We start from the raw sequence: 6,583 nt of genomic DNA, 5'->3' as shown, positions 1-6,583 counted from the left end.
AATTAAGGTTAAAAATGAAATAACTGTACAACACAAATTAGAATGAAGGGTAAATTTAACTGGGAGAATAAGATAAAATATATAAATTAAAGTTGAAAATAAAATAACTGTACAACAAAATACACAATACACAATATAGAACTATATAAGAATGTATGTCGTTACATGCTGCATCCATGGCTGCTAGCAGGACCATTTGCTCATGTGGGTTTCATTTTTCTTGAGTACTCTGTCAATTGTTGAAATTAAAACAGATTCAATATTGCCAAATACCGTGTAATTCTCTATGACAGCGCTTTGTATTTCTCTCAGCTTTATTGCATTGTTTGCAATGACCATTGCACAAATGGCTTCTTCTTGCTGTGGGGTAAAAAGGGGCCCTCTTCCGCCTCTGCGAGGTTGTCTTACAATCCTATGTGTTGCAGAGTGAACTTTTTGTGAAATTGCAAATACAGTACAGTAACATGTGATGTGTCTGAGATGGCACAGTACAGTACAGTGTATTACTGTTTGCATACCTGTTTTCCCTACGGAATGTTTGAATGATTGAACTGACAGTAGTTCTTCCAATATTGGGTTGCACGCTTCGACCAGCCTCCTCCATGGCGGCCGTGATTGACAACATGGTCCACAATTGTAGCCCTTATTTCATATATATCTGCCTCTTCTCCCTCTTCCCCTTCCCCTTCCCCTTCCTCCCCGCATCCTCACCCCTCTTCCACGGTGCTGACCTTCCATTTTGTGTCACAGAAGTGTAGAAATGGTACACACTAGCTCCTGCGCAGTTTATATATGCTTGCCAATTGGGGATTCACAGGATTCATCCATAATTGACAGTGAACAAGTTGTTTGTCATTGGTTACAACTAAACTTTCACACGCCTCCTCATGAGTGACAGCTGTAATTCACCTGAGATCAATTGTTCAATTTCGGAGACATTTCCAGGAAAATGATACAGAAAGGTATAGGATTTGCTTGACAGATGGCCAATATTTGGCATGTGATAACTAGTTCAACAATTTTGTGTGTGATGACTCAAGCAATGGATGTATGACTATTAGTTTTATTGGGAACGACTATTCAGCATCCATAGGTATGATTACTTTTGACTGACATGACATAAGCAAATGGAAATGTCAGAAAGCAGCAGGGAAATGTATGGAAGCAACTGATTCATGTCCAAAATCATTTGCAGTTTGTTCAGAGAGAGGAGAAATTGCTACTATGATGTGCACAAATGACTGAGTGTTGTGGAGGTTGAACTAATAGTTATGAGAATTTCAATTCTGATCTGAGAAACGCACCAAAGCGACTGAGAAAAACTGTAATTTATCTGTAGTCCAGTCTCTATGTCAAGTGTTTCAGTCTAGGTTCAGTATGTGTTGTTTTATCCTATTTCTGTTGTATCCTATGAATATATTGTCTGTGTGTCCCTCTGTTTTTTGTCATGTTTTATCTATCTAGGGTAGTTAGGATCCTGTCTTGTAAGTCCTGCTCACGATAGATAGATAGATAGATAGATAGATAGATAGATAGATAGATAGATAGATAGATAGATAGATAGATAGATAGATAGATAGATAGATAGATAGATAGATAGATAGATAGATAGATAGATAGATAGATAGATAGATAGATAGATAGATAGATAGATAGATAGATAGAGATTCTTCTGAGCATGAGAGATTTCTTCTGAGCATGAGATGTGCCGTGGGGGAGATATCAGATTTTATTAGGGGCCTGTATAATTCATTTGATGACTGCCCATTTTCAGTTTAGGTAAGCTCTACTGCATGATTAAAAATAGAAAGCCACCAGCATGTCACGGCTGAGCAGCCAGTGTGTTTGTGGAGCAGACCCAAATACAGACACGGGGAGAAGCACAGCAAGTGTGGCCTTATGTGTCAGTAAGCATAAACAGATGTCAGAGACCTCTGGAATATATATAAAGTTGACCATGTGCCTGTGCAGTTGGCTGATTTAATCAGTAATGTGTGGCTTGTGTTTTAATCACATTCTCATGCTTTGGTTTTATGTGAAGGACATAGTGCAGTGTGAATTTGCCAATTTAGAATGTATTGCTCATACTGTAAGTGTTTGAAGAAACCCTTGGGAAATATGCAATATGTAGCTTTGTTTTTGTGTTGCAGTAATAAGAGAAATTTGTGTTTACTTTCTGTAATGCTTATTCTTCGTGAAAGCTCAACAACACTTCTTTTGAAAGGCAATGTAGTATGGCATGACAATCTTACTGACAGTTGTCAAAACAAATTAGTGAATTAGAGAGAATTAACTGTATAAACGGAGGCTATATTAGGTTTATAACAGTATTATATCAGTGGCATAGCTTTGTGTCCACACTTGAACTGCCTCAAAATTAAACTATAAAATGCTAACTACAGATTTCAGTCTGTCTTTTTTTATGTACGTTTCTCAAAAGTTACTGTAACTGTGGGGTCTTATTTTGACACTTCTACCTAATGTCCTTATCAAAGTTTGGTAATAACATACATTTGGACCTTTTATTATCAGCCTTTATATACTGCTGTATCTCAAGGAATATTTTTATAACTGTAAATAGATAGAATTAAGAAGTCAAAATCAGGCATCTTCAGTTTAATTTGAAGATGCCTGATTGAATTTGTGCTAATATGAACCTCGTTTTTTAAAAATATTAATCTAACCATGCCATGACTAATGCTGAAAGCTAGGGAGAACACTAAGAAGAAGCACTGTCCCCATATGAAAGGACAATGTCCTGTAGCTATAAATCATAAATCATCAATTCTAAAGAAACTACTGTGTTGAACATTGTATTTTCCAATTGAACTTTTACAGAATGCAGAGTAAATGATACTGAATAAATATCATTAAATCATAGTCAAAGAGTTTATTAAATCAGTACATCATGAGAAGTCAATTCAACAGGTAGTTCATATTTTATGAATGCCGTCAAAAAGTTTCAGAGGATGTCCATTATTCAGCACTTTCGCCCTGGAAGAAAGAAGAAATGAAAAAGACTTATTCAACATATATTAAAAACGTTTGTAGAATTTGTCTCATCTCAATTTATATAGCTGGATTGAAATTTACACAGGGCATAAAAATATCTCCTGAGCTTCCTCCATCTCATGCTGGACCTTTCTCAGTCTGGACATGTGGGTGTTGGCCTGTTCTTCCTGTACAGTGTGACAATATGTTGTTGTTGTTGTTTTAAATATCTGGTCATATATGCTAAATATATGTCATTTATAAAGTTATGCATTCCATATGTAAAATCACTAAACATTTTACTCACAGCCTCCTCAGCCTGTCTCTTGTAAGCCTTGACTTTGAACTGCAGCTTGTCCACCAGATCCTGAAGTCTCACCACATTCTTCTTGTCCTCCTCAGTCTGCATAGATAACAAACTGTTATTGACAGCTGAGGAAGAAAGAATTTAGGAACTTAAATTCTGCCAGCACCTATGTTAATGTAGGTTAATTACTTGGTTGTTATTATACCTGTATGATTATTCTGATGATATTGGTTATGTTTAAAACTTTACTTTATCAAAGTTCCTCTGCTTCTTGTCAAGGTTGGCAGCCAGAGCATTAGCTCTCTCCACATCAATCATGAGGTCCTCCACCTCACCCTGCAGCCTCTGCTTGGTCTTCTCCAGTGAGGCACACTTGGAGTTCACAGCCTCAATGGATTCCTCAGCCTCCTGCAGGCGCTGGGCAAGCTTTTTCCTGTTGTTAAAAGAATTTTGTTTTGATTAAGTCTGAATTGGTTGGTTTTAAGTCTCAAAACTAATTTAAACAATGACAGTATCATGACTTACTTGGCCTCCTCCAGCTCCTCAGTGCGCTGGATAGCATCAGTCTCATATTTGGATCGCCACTGAGCCACCTCACTGTTGGCCTTGGACATTCCTCGCTGCAGCTCAGCCTTGGCCTCCTGCTCCTCCTCAAACTGCTCTCTGAGCAGATCACAGTCATGACGTGCTGACTGAACAGCATGAGCCAGAGCGTTCTTGGCCTGTTGAAAAGACAATCAATGTCAGGTGGACAACTTTAATGTTTAAATCAATTTTAAAGTCTAATGCTGAGAGGATGAGATATTTAAATGGTAACAACTAGGAACCAAATTAGAGGACAGATCAGCTGATTTAAAACGTATGTGTTTAAATTAGTAAGTGCTATGACAAAAAAGAAGAGAGAAAATATTTCCAACATTCACTTCCTCCTCAACGTGTCTCTTCAGTTCCTCAATTTGCTGAGTGAAGGCCTGCTTGCCCCTTGTGAGCTGAGAAACAAGAGCTTCTTTCTCCTCAAGCTGGTGACTGAACTCACCTGTAAATAGTAAACAGGTTCTAATATTAGTTTTCTTCATTTTACCGACTGGTTAGTCGCAATTTGTGGTCACCTCTATATCACGAATATATCTAAGTGTTTAAAATTGATAACGCCACCAAAAGACAACTTCTTTGTTATACATCACTTACCATTCTCTGTTTGAAGTCTCACCTTCTGGGCATTAATGTCATTCAGCTGACGAACATTCTCATCGTTTTTGGCTTTGAGTTCACTTAGTTGATCCTCAAGAGTCCTGCACATTTTCTCCAAGTTCCCCTACAGTAACAAATTGCAAGATATGTTGTAGATTTTTTCAAGTTTAAAACTTGTAAATTCATCATTTACAGTTGAAGAGTGTACATGAAAAGCAAATAAATAATTCACCTTTGCTTTGGCAACAGCCTCCATGTTGCTGGAGAGGTCATCAATCTCCATCTCGTACTCGCTCTTCTCTTTCTCCAGCTTCTGTTTGACACACTGGAGGTTGTCGATCTGCTCTCCGAGCTCTAAATTGATTAAGCTTATTAATGAGAACTAAAATTTTAATTTTTTTAATTAAAATGCACAATATTCTTTATGAACACTGGTCTTTAGTGTTACCTGGAGTTCCTTGATCTTTTTCTGAAGTTTAGCACCAAGGGATTGTTCATCCTCAATTTTGCTGAGAAGTTGGCTGATTTCAAAGTCTTTCCTTGATGGAGAAACCAACAGAGATTGTATTGTCACAGTCTGTATGATTGTTAGAATGCAATGAGTCAAAATGACATTCTTAACAAAAACAAAAAAAGCCCTACTTCTTGATTTTCTCATCAGACTGCTGCTTGTCATTCTCCAGATCCATTATGGATTCCTGGGCCAGTTTCAGATCTCCCTCCAGCTTCCTCTTGGCTCTCTCAAGGTCCATGCGGAGCTTCTTCTCTTGCTCCAGTGAACCCTCAAGCTATAAAGTCATGTCAGTTGATTCAAGTGGTTGGAAAGACAATGATTCAATACTCTTTCCATTAAAAAAGCAATATGATTATTATTTTCTTACATCATCAACTTGCTGTTCCAGCTTTGTCTTGGCCTTGGTCAGAGTGTTGACTTTGTCTTCCTCTGCCTGGAGATCATCCAGTGTTTGCTGATGGGCCTCTTGTAAGGCTTTCTTCTCCTTAGTTAACTTGGCAATAGCCTCATCCTGAGATGCCATCTCCTCTGTCAGGTTTTTCACCTAAGAATTGTACAAAGGATGTATTTAAATATAACTTAAAAACTATATCTCAGGAAAGAATTAATATATTTTATTTAGAGGTGTCTTTTTAAAAAAAAACAACAACATCTCAGATATAGATAAACTGAACCTTGTTTTCTGTGGCATGTTTCTCCTTCTCCACTTTGGCCAAGGTGAGCTCCAAGTCATCAATGTCCTTCTTCAGCTCAGAGCATTCATCCTCCAGCTTCCTCTTCTTAGCAGTCAGCTCAGCATTGATTTCCTCTTCATCCTCCAGTCTCTCACTTGTCTCTTTGAGTTTGGCCTCGAGCTGGATCTTGCTCTTAATGAGCCCCTCACACCTTTCTTCAGCATCAGAGAGATTGTCAACTTCCTATAATACATGGAACAGAAAACAATGTATAATTTAGTGTTGTCATGTCATGTGTCTTGGCAATTGCTCATTATTCATTTAAAAAAATCTACACTCTGTTGTGCCACATACACGGTCAGAATCAGCTAACATGCATACAAGAGATTATAGGCATTATATATTTGTTCTTTTGTTTATTACTTACTGCAGCCACTTGAAGTTGCAGATCATTCTTCTCCTGCAGCAGGCCGACCATCTTCTCCTCCATATTGTCTTCTCCAGCCAGGTCTGTCTGCATCTTCTCATAGTTCTCCTTCATGTTCTGCAACTCCTTCTCAGTCTCAGCACTCTTCAGAAGAGGCTTGATCTTGAAGTATACTTTCAGCCATGGCCAGTTCTTGACATTCATGAAAGAACGGATGTTGTACTGGATGGAAAAGATAGATTCTCTAAAAACCAAACATGAGAGTGTTACTTTTAGTGTCGTAGCATCTTAATATGAGGAAGGAAATATAAAAGAGAATAAAATAGAGTTTAGTATGATAATGTTACCTCCTCTCCATCATCTTCACAAACTCTTTCCTCATTTTTTTGCACATGTCGAGGAGCGTGTCAGGCTACATTTCACTGTGTTATACTTGTATAACTATGCATGTGACAAATAAAGAACCTTGACCTTGACCT

The sequence above is a fragment of the Haplochromis burtoni genome, unplaced genomic scaffold (genome assembly GCF_018398535.1).
Source record: "Haplochromis burtoni strain Fernald_Lab_line unplaced genomic scaffold, NCSU_Asbu1 Contig_21, whole genome shotgun sequence".
NCBI lineage: Eukaryota > Metazoa > Chordata > Actinopteri > Cichliformes > Cichlidae > Haplochromis > Haplochromis burtoni.
This window is presented reverse-complemented; position numbering follows the sequence as displayed.